Below are 11,051 nucleotides of genomic sequence, written 5' to 3' on the forward strand. Positions count from 1 at the left end.
CTCCCCTTTGTTTCAAAATGGTCTGATTTGCATACTGGTCAGGTACTATATGTACCTCTTTGTGTTCAGTTGTGGGATCAGATGTCTTTATTTAGCTGTAATGAGTTTTTACTTTTTATATTGTGTGAATGGCGTTCCAGGTTACTGGCATCTTTCACTGGCCCAGACATTTGTCTGCATTGTAATTGTTTTTCTTTTCTTCATTTTGGGTTTTTATTTATGTATTCATGTTTTGTTTTTGTTTTTATCCATAAGTGACCCCTTTTCCCTGGCAGCTGGCAGTAGCCTATCAACAGCTTGACACAAGTACGGTGGAGCGGTCTGCTATGGGCAGGCCAGCAGGTAAGAAGCTCCAGGTTGCAAAAGTGCTAATCTGCTTCTGAGAGCCGTGCTGCTCCCACTGAGAGTTGAAAGTGAGGAGAGCAAAGAAAAGTACAGCTTACTTTTTCTTTCAGCGTGGTGACACCTTGGGTCATGACAACATTCTCGTAAAGCATTTCTGAATGGGTAACCGGTGAGTTCCATTTTTGTTTTTAAGATTGCAACAGCCTTGCGCTATTTCTTCTGTGACTTTACAAATATTGATACACAATTCTGAATATTTTGACTGAATAACATTTTAATGATGCAAGGGCTCAAAAAATACCTTCACAGTGCACCCCTGCAGTGGTGCATAATGAAATCATCTCATTGCAGCTACAGGTTGGCCTCTGAGCTCAGCATGAAACTAGCAGCTCCCCTACATCTACGCACTGAGGTAATGCTTGTGAATGTGTAGTGATGCTATGAATATTCTACAGTCCTCCGTGTTGTTATTTTAAAAGTAGGAGGAAAAAATAGTGTATCGGCTATGAGAGGACTGGTGAAAAAAAGGGCTCTCTCGCTTTCATGACAATCCGGCTCTTTTTTTCTTTGAGGTTTAAGTGAGCATCACATTGCCGTAAATGTTTCAGTGCGCTGTTGTTTTGATGTGATCAGAATAAGGAACCGCCCGTGCTTCTGCTGTTGAATCGGGCGCAAGTTGAAGTTCGTGGTGAAAACTTTTTGTCATATCTAGGACAACAATATCTTGTACTGTGAATAACAAATGTTAAATGTCTCAACTAGGCAGCCATCTTTCCCTATCACATCACGCCTACTGTTGTAAGCCATTGCCATCTGAAAATTATCAGGGGAGAGTCAGTGCTCTGACGAAGAGAAGAATCAGAGACGGTTTAATTTTTAATGCAGACTCCAGATTTAAACAAATTTTCCATTGTTAAATTTGTGTTAAAATGGATTGGGAATGTACAGCACATTCCTCGGCTGTGGTTAGATGAGCATTTTTTATTTAATTGTTTTTTCATCTAGCGCATCAGGTGAGAAAACATCAATAGTCTTTTATTTATTTTATTAAAAGCTCAACTCAATCATTTTCTCTTTCTGAAACATCAAATGCAACCCTTTTGGTGTCAGCCCCAAAGACCAAAGGGTTGTTTATAAATTCCCTATTTTCCAGCAGCAACGAGTCTCAGTTTAAGAGGCAGAGATAAGGACAGCTCCACTAGGAGCTCACAATGCTGTGCAGCAACAAAAAAATGGCACGATCACTGGCGTGCCCCCGTCTGTGCTCATCAACCAGTTAATCGATGAGTGGAGTTAAAGTGAGGGAAGCTGTGAAGGAAAGGCTGCAGAGTATTAAAACACTATAGTCATCTGATTGAACTGAAAGGAAATTCTCACTTCATCAGTTCAATGCCTTCCACTTTAAGAATCAAATGCTGAGATAACATATTTTTTTGGGGGGAATGTGAATTGCCCACTTGTGAATAGCCAAAGTGTAAAAAACAGGAAGTGATGAACAAGTCATTGCAGTTTCACAGAGACTGCGGAGGAGTCTTTTTTTTTTCCTTTCCAACAGTCTGAAATTCAAAGAAAAAAGAAAAACATAATAATTTATTTTAAAAGATAAAATAAAAAAAAAAGTTTTTTTTTAATTCAAGATATTGTTTTTATTGTTAAATGTTTGAACAATCTGCGATGGACTGGTGACCCGTTCAGGGTGTACCCCGCCCCTCACCCGATGTGAGCTGGGATTGGCTCCAGCAGCCCCGCGACCCAGATACGGATGAAGCGGATGAAGATGAGTGAGTGAGTGAGTGTTTGAACAATACTTTGTGTTTTAATGTATAAATGATTGTTTTGATGCTGGAAAAACTTTTGGAAATGAATGGCATATCAATTACAATTATAATTCTAATTATGAATAAATAAAGGTCTCATCATCAGACTGCAAACAAAAGGAAAAAATTCAAGGAAATGACTTCAACTTGCATTCTTTCTAACAGCCATCAGAGGACAACGTTACTGGTTGCAAAAAAGAAAAGAAGACGCCTAATTGTGTTGAAGAGAGGAGAATGGTCCTACTTCTCACTCTGTTGCCAAGGTAAATGTTTTCCTAACGCTCCTTTTCGAGTCTTAGGTCTCAAGTTTCAAGTCTTCAGTACAATGTGCTAGTTTTTTAAATTATGGTCAGTGGACTAAGCAGGGTACACATTAGGGGGCGTGACTGCCGCAAGATTGGCAAACTCTAATGCACAATCAAGATAGAAAACAATGCAGGTCAGATTCAGCCCTCACGTCTCCTCAGCTTCACCTTCGACTTTAAATATGGATCTTCTGGTTTAAAAAAAAAAAACTGAGGTTGCAATGGTCAAAATATGAAATGGTTTCAGAGGAAAATTAGGTTGTTATATTTGACTGTTTTTGTTTGCAGTCTGATGATGCAAGAGTCAAAACAAAAGATCACAGACAAACCATGAATTAACCTTCAGTCTCCAGGGAAGGTCTGCGTGCCTGTAGCTCCTTTGATAATGCAGAGATTTGTCCGCAGCACTGATCATCTCATCTGGGAAAGAACGGAAATAAATCTATTCCCCAAAATGTCAAATTCATTCTCATAAGGACACACATTTGTCCAAGCATTTCCCTGAATGATAACAAACTCTTGACAGAATGATGTGGCATCAGCTTTTGCAGCTCCGGCTCTGTAAAAGCATATGAAACACCTAACTTCCTGGAACATTTCTGTCTGTGAGTTGAGTGGTAGACCTACACCTGCTCCATTAAATCTGCATTACAGTGGCTTTCAATTGCCATTCTCAAGACACAAACTCCTGCTGGGCTTTTATCCTACAAGGTTGATAATTATATATGTGTGCTTTCTGAAGTAAAAAAAAAAATGCGCGCTTGTTAGATGGGTGTTATTGAAAGTAGCATGTTGATTTCACAGCTCTATGCCTTATGTTGTCATTTGTTCAGGAAATAGTCAGTCTTCAGTCTTCCAGGGTAGGTCCCAAGACCTCAAGCCAAGCCATTAACAAATATTTCTCAACAACACACAAAAAAATACTCTCTCGGTGTTGAGAAAGTTAATAACTCCCTACAATTAGTCCTTGAGGACAGTTCAACTTATTTCTGCACACACCATAGAGCAATGGCATGTTTATTCATATTAAAGGAAAAAAGTTTATCATTGATCTAACTGCTATCAATGGCACCTTTTAAAAGCCTGTCTAACTGACTGCTGAAAATGACAGAGATACTTACCTTCGGTATTAAGGCACCTCAATCTGCAGTAAAAGTCAATAGTTCTGCAAGGAGAAATTACACAGCATATAAGTAATAGCTGAGTGTTCCTTATCTGAGGTGACGCTTCATATTGTCCCACAAAACAGAGTGATGATTAAACTGCTCTCAAAGCGCCCAGTTATTTATTTTTGATTTTATTCAAGCTTACAATGACAGGATGCATGACTAAAAAAAAAAGAAAGTCATTATTTCTGTAATTTACTCTGTCATTAAGAGTTTACCTCCTGATAGGAACAGTGTTCTCTTTTACAGAGCTAAACAAAAAGAAAAAAACTACAGCTCTGCGGAGGTGACGGTTAGAAAGTACAGAATGTGGTTATTGCAGTAAGATGGATCTGCTGAACTCGACGTGGTAGACAAATGTCAATGGCTTTGCACAAACTAGCAAGAAAGCCAATTCACATATGCATGTGAATCATTTGCTGGCGGAATAACTGGATGAAACAGATACTCAGTCACGTATCTTACTGTAAGAATATCACTTTCATCCTGTGAGACATAAAATTAAACCGCTGGGTTGCATTTCACATGTACTTCTGAACCGCTCACTGCCATAACACAGTGTAACTGAGTTAAAAATCATCTGAGAATGAACTTGCAATTAATGAGCAAAGTAAAACTGAAATAATGAGCAAGAAATACAGTATGATGAGGAGGGGAAATTCTTAAGATTTTCTAATAGTTCCTAAAAGTGCCACATGAAACTATACTGTGTTTTGTCATAATTGTTTTTAAATAAATAATTTAAAGAAAAAAAAAAAAAGCAGGCTTCAGAGGTAATCTTTCCAAATACGACTAAATGGTGCATGTTCAATTTGACATAAATTGTGAGCATGCATGTCAGTTACCCAGCAGAGGTCAGTCAACCAGATAAGGTCACATTATCATAAAAAGCGACCGATCAAGTTTTATCATCACACACCACTAGTGGTGTAGTGGTCAGAAATAATTTAGCTTTACAAGCCTTAATTAGTGTGTTTAATGTAATTGCTAAGAGTAAACCAATGAATATGGATATTATGCAGGAAATTGTGTATTTCTGTGAATTCAAGATTTCAAACAGAATCGTTCCTGGATATCCCAAAGCACAATTAGGATTAAACAATTTGTTGTGCTTGGTGGTATATACACACCACATATGTTCTGATGTTGATGAGGCTGCAGGCAAATGGGACAATGAACCATAAACCTCCACTAATCTGTGCCTGTGGTCTCCGTCTCGACCAGTCAGCCTGATCTGAAGATAAGAAGTGAGGACACTGATGCTTTCCCTGATTCCCAGTCTTGTTGTACTCATTTACCTATACGAGAAGTCTTGTTTCTGCAGCATGGCCAACGTAGCTTCCATGCATTGTATGGGATAAATGGGATTAATTTGACTTGTCCTTCACATAACATATCTTAGCTGACTATTAGCTGATCACAGATACTGCATATAGACACACACACACATCGGAGATAAAGGAGAAATATCTATTTTCTGTGACACCTGTGTTGTCTACTGCAGAGCTCTGACAAGTTTCTTTGTTCTCCGCTGAAAATGTTTTGCACAAAACATTTCTTGGTCACAGATCTTTAAATCACAACTGAAATAGCTATCCATCATAACTGTCTGAATGTAAATAATATATATTGGCTTTTAGAATGTTCTCAGAATACCAGTATGGTTGTCAATGATTTAATCAATAACCTTCTGGGCACATTGTGTTCAACATTAGCACATTCAGAAAGAATGTCCTAATGTGCACATGTGCGAACATGCCTTATGTTGTTCAGATGATTTGAGATGACGAGTGTTATGAGCTCTTTGATATAAAATGTAGGGCTAGCTTAAGGACAAGGTCTTTTTAGAATACTTGACTACTGTCATTTTCACCTTGTTGAGATTTGGCAGTCGACAATGGACCTGCAAGAGGGTCAGTTGGCCAAAAGACTGATATAGGTTCTTTCAATTGACTGGAGTGCTGTAGTTGATTCTCTGAGCTTAAACGGATCCTTGGAAAACATTCTTTGCTTGGCACCAGGTCATGAATGAAGGTGGTTGTTGGCAAAACATGAACAACGGGGTTAATCTGGACAGAGCTCTCAAAAGCTTCTTTGGTAAGACAGCAAACCCAACATATCACCTGTGACCAATAGAAACCATGGAAGCTATATGCGAGTCAAGTCAATGTGGATATTTGCTTGCCATGCCATTTCAGTGATTACTTGCTTTGAGGCATACCCAAGGCCACTGGTGTATGTAATTTCTTAGATGAAAGGAACGCTTTGGATATGACCTGTCGGAGTTAAAGCGTGGCTGGAGCCAGGTGTTATTGACTAACTTTGAGTTCAACAAAAGCACAAGATGAACATGCCAAAAGGTATATTCAAAACAGTTCACCTGTCCAGGGCAGCCATTAACACTGCTAGGTCCCAGCTGAAGCATGGCTGTTTATATAGCTGTGGTGGCTTTTGAAGTGATTTTCCCCCTCCACCTTCACATATGGTATGGTCATTGACGAAGCATCCTCCTCAGCGGAATATAATGAACTCAAGTGAGCTGCAATAGATGGAGTTACAACTCAGCAATAATAAAGGTGTTTCAGTTAAAAAGCAAACAATAGTCAAACTATGTGGAAAACCTGACAGTTATATAGCATGGCATGTTGTTTCTTGTATTTACATGAGCAATGTATCAGCCTCTTTATTGTTCTTCACAGATCTGATGCTTTTATTGTTTTAACCGATGCAGTGGATGTTTAGGTCACATTTGGTGAATGGCTCAATTTTTTTATTTTATTATTTTTATTTATTTTTTATTTTTTTTTTATTTTTTTTTCAGCTCTGCCTCAAGCCTTCCTCTGGATTCTGGATCCTGGGTACAGTATGCTGCGATGACTCCAGATGGAAGCAGTTTGTCAACACATAGACAAGCGCCTTTCAAGAACCGCCAACCTCACAGGATGTAATTACATTTCATGTATGCATCCTCAGCTCCTGTCTGAGTTGATCGATACTAAGACAAGAGTTTCTTCCATCATGACTTGACTTCAGATGAAACAAGGTAAGGCTGTGCACACAATACTGAGCCTCAGTGAAAGTGAAAAAAAAAAAAAACACATAGAAAGGGAAGTTCAGTATTTGAGGAATTTGTTAATTTTCATTTTCATTACCAAAATATAAGGAATTTCAGCGCAAACCCACAGTACACTGATCGTCTGTTGAATCCATGAACACATTATCAGCTTCAGCTTTTCAATCTGAAAAATACACACGCAAACAATTAACATCCTGACTGACATAAACTACTTTTACATCACATGTAGCATCTGTTGAGCAAAAGATCCCACATTGTTACAATACTATAAATGCTTTTTACATCAATTTAATTGGAAACTGCCAAAGAAGCAAAAGTGCCCCCTTTGCAGCAAAACAAACACAAAAATGAAATAAAAAATTGAAGACAGAGATAATATGAAACTGTTGCAAAACCATGATATAAATACAATGCTCAAAACTACATAACGTGTTGCTGGGCTTTAAAAAATTTTAGTACTTCAACATAAATGCAGGATTTGTGTACACCTACCTAGCAGCAGAGGCCCAGCTATTAGTTGTATATCCAGAGGGCTTGTAGGTAGCATGTGTGTGCCATTTAGTCATTAAGTGGTTATAAGAAGTATACCACTCTAAAGCATTAGAGTTAAAAGGTAAACTTTTGCTGCCACAGAACATCTGCGATAACCCCAACCTATAAGTGGCAAAGCGTGTCTACTAACAATTTTGGCTGTCAGACAGATAGTAGTGTTTTCAAAGGTTATCCCGTCATTCCTCTGCTGAGCCAAAAGCTGCTTTCCAGCTAAGTAATGAGTCTAAACTACCCACAATGCTCCAAACAATGGGACAACAAATGTATACATTAATTGGCTGGAGAGCAACATGTTTTTCAGAAATCACAACGAAAAATGTAATTTAAAACAAATCTGGCTGGAGAGCAGCACAGCAGCATAGTGGTTAGCACTGTCGCCCCACAACAAGAAGGTTGTGGGTTCGATTCGGTACAGTTCAGTTCCTGGCCGGGGGTCTTTCTGTTCAGGGTTTGCATGTTCTCCCTGTGCCTGCGTGGGTTTCCTCCTACCGTCCAAAGACATCATGTTTGGGTTAACTGGTGACTCTAAAATGGCTGTGAGTGTGAGCTGTTGTTGGTCTCTGTCTGTCTCTTTGTGTTGGCCCTGTGATGGACTGGTGACCTGTCCAGGGTGTCCCTTCCCTCACCCACTGTGAGCTGGGATTGGCTCCAGCACCCCTCACGACTTGGAAACAGATAAGCGGTAGAAGATGGATGGATGAATGTCTGACCTATTACTGGGCAGACAGTGAGGTAAGATTATTTAAGCTTTCAGAGTTTGAAAACCCTTTGGCCCAAAAACTTTATCCTTAGATGATGAGAGATGTGTCTGAGAAGTGACTTAATAAGCCTCTTGGTTTCCATAGTAACCGCTTCCTGCCAAAGATCTTTTGAAGGGATCCTCTTCAATGTGAATGTCACAAATTGGAGACAATTTTTTAACAAGTAAGGTGCATTTTATTTTGGCTTGATTCTGGCAAACTCATATGTCCATATGAGTTCTGATTTCAGCTTATCGCAATTTTTTTTGTCACAATTATTTGATACAAATACAAACACAAAGTCTGATTCATGAGAGTGGTAACATCACGATCTCTGGTTCTCATTAAAATCACAATTTCTATGTGTCGAACGGCAATCAGTGCTGACAAACTGCAGGCTCTTCAAAATCTGATTGAATATATTGTATAATTATACTAATTGTAATGCATTTCCTCCAGATAAAGTGATATAGTTTTGAGAGAACATTGGAAGAAAAATTACATTCTCAGCCCAAAGGCCTAGAATATACAGCTGGGAATCAGCTAATGCAGTGAAAGGGGAAAGGAGGTACTGAGGATCAGACAGATTAAGAGCAGTTGGAAGCTGCTGCCCAGGACTTGAAACCTTTCCCCCCCCGTTGTCTCCTACAACCCCCAGAGACCCCCACTGACCTTCATTTTAAAGCTGGCCTGGCTACTTCTCTTGAAGGTAAAACATAATGGAAAAACAGATTATGGCTGTTATAAAAAAATAAACCTATCAATGCCCAACACTCCGCACTGAGAAATACTTACTGAGCTTACTGACATTTTTATGTTTCTTGTGCATGTTCTGCCACGCTGTAGATGTTAACTGCAGGAGCTGTATGTAACAAGTCATGAGTCTATTTAACTGGTACGGACACATGGTCCCTCCTGAGCACAACGTAGTTCTCCCAGTGAGCCACATGTGTTAAGTCTTCCTACTTAGGGATAGGGTGAGGAGCTTGGCCATCCAAGAGGCGCTCAGAGTAGAGCCGCTGCTCCTTTGCATCGAGAGAAGCCAGTTGAGGTGGTTTGGGTATCTGGTAAAGACGCCTTCTGTGCGCCTCCCTTGGGAGGTGTTCCAGGCATGTCCAGCTGGGAGGAAGCCCCGGGGCAGACCGAGGCCCGGGTGGAGAGATTATATTGGGAACGGCTGGGGATCCCCAAGTCCAGGCCAGGGAAAGGGAAGTCTAGGGCTCCCTACTGAAGCTCCTAACCCTGCGACCCGATGGATGGATGGAGCGGGTAACCTTGAGTTTTCACGGTTAATAAATGCTCATGTTGACCATGTTTCAAGTCACTGAAAGAAACCAGACAAACAAAAACATCTGAGAACAAAGAAAATGATTCAGACTGTCAGGAACAGAACTGACAGAACAGAAGTGCATATAATTGATATACTTACATAGTTATATATAATTATATACTTGAAAGGCTGTTGTAAGCACTGATGATATGGCCCTAGTGCCGAAGTGTGTGTGGCTGCTGTGGCAACAGCCAGTGTGCCACGGTGACAGTTACGGTGTGTGTTGGTGCTGACAGCCAATTGTGCCCCTTTCTGTGGAAAGGTGGTTGTCTTTTGGATACTTACCTGCAGTTTGTTTCTCCTGGTCGTTTCTTCGGTTATACGTGGACCAGTGTTTTCAGTTAGTTAGTTAGTGCTTACAGTGCATCCTGGTGAGACTAGTGATTTTTGGTTTGTTTTTCTGTTCTCATAATAAAAAGCATTGTCTCTAATGCTTTTCTTTGGTGTTCTTTGGTATTTCTTTTCAGTCCTGGTTGACTTATCTTTTGTTATCTCCCTCCCCTCATACTCCTGGAAACAACTTATAATATCACAGATAAGGGGCGTTGTTCATGGAGGGCCGGCCAGCCCTTGGGTGATATAATAACTCAGCAATTGATTTTATAACATGGTTAAGATGTTTTTCTCGATGTACATTTTTTAATGAATAAAAATAAATAGGTCCTCCTGGCGGTCAGCACGGCCACGTAGTTGTTAGCGCTGCCACAATAAGAAGGCGGCGCATTTGGTTCCCAGCCTGGGGTCTTTCCGTGTGGAGTCTACATGTTCTTCCCGTGCCTGTGTGGGTTTCCTCCCACTGTCATCTTTGGGTTAGCTGGTGACTCTAAATTGTCTGTAGCTCTGAGTGTGAGTGGTTGTTGGCCTTTGTTTGTCTCTGTGAGTTTACCCTGTGATGGCGTGACCTGTCCAGGGTGACCTCGCCCTCACCCACTGTGAACTGGGATTGGCTCCAGCACCCCCCCGTGACCCGGAAATGGAAAAGCGGTCCTGGCTGTCTGCACATACTGCATGGCAGTTGCTATGCAACTTACAGCTACATTTCATGTCTTTCTTTTTTGTTTTTTCATTCGTCTACCTGCTGTTTCATTTGTTTTTCTCTCTGTTTTACTACAGTATGTTGCAGTCACCAGGTTGGTGGGGTTTCAATTTGGAGACTTTCCTGGTCTTGAATCTGAGTGTTTTCTGTCTTCCTTATTTTCTAACTTACTTATTATTATTCTATCTTACTTTTCTGACTTACTGACTTAATTCATAAACCCTAGTAGAGGCATGTTTCTGTTCTATCTCTGCTATTTAACAGACTTGAGTGTAACAATGGTGACAGACAGAATTTTGATTGAATTTAACAATCTGATCGACTTTGAAACCAACGTGCTGACATTCTGATGTTTAGCCGATTTGTGGTTTTGCTTGCATGTTGAATGTTGGTATTTTTTGAATTTGAATTTTGAAGCTGCTGTCTTTCAGCTTGATTAACTTCAAATTCTAGTCTTCTTTCATGTAAGTCAAGAAATGAAATTCAGAGGAGACGTTTTCTGGCAACAGTTAAAAATAACATTAATAGTGCTAAATGTAGTAGTATTAAAAAGGTTGAAGAAATTGTCTCTATTAAAAAAACACTTTAAATGTCAAGCAAATTGATTTTAGGGTAGTATCAATACTAATCAGACTGATATGTGTGGTAATAAATAAATGAAATACTTTTGTGACACTGATGTAT

This window comes from Echeneis naucrates, chromosome 12 (assembly GCF_900963305.1).
Source record: "Echeneis naucrates chromosome 12, fEcheNa1.1, whole genome shotgun sequence".
In the NCBI taxonomy this organism is placed as follows: domain Eukaryota; kingdom Metazoa; phylum Chordata; class Actinopteri; order Carangiformes; family Echeneidae; genus Echeneis; species Echeneis naucrates.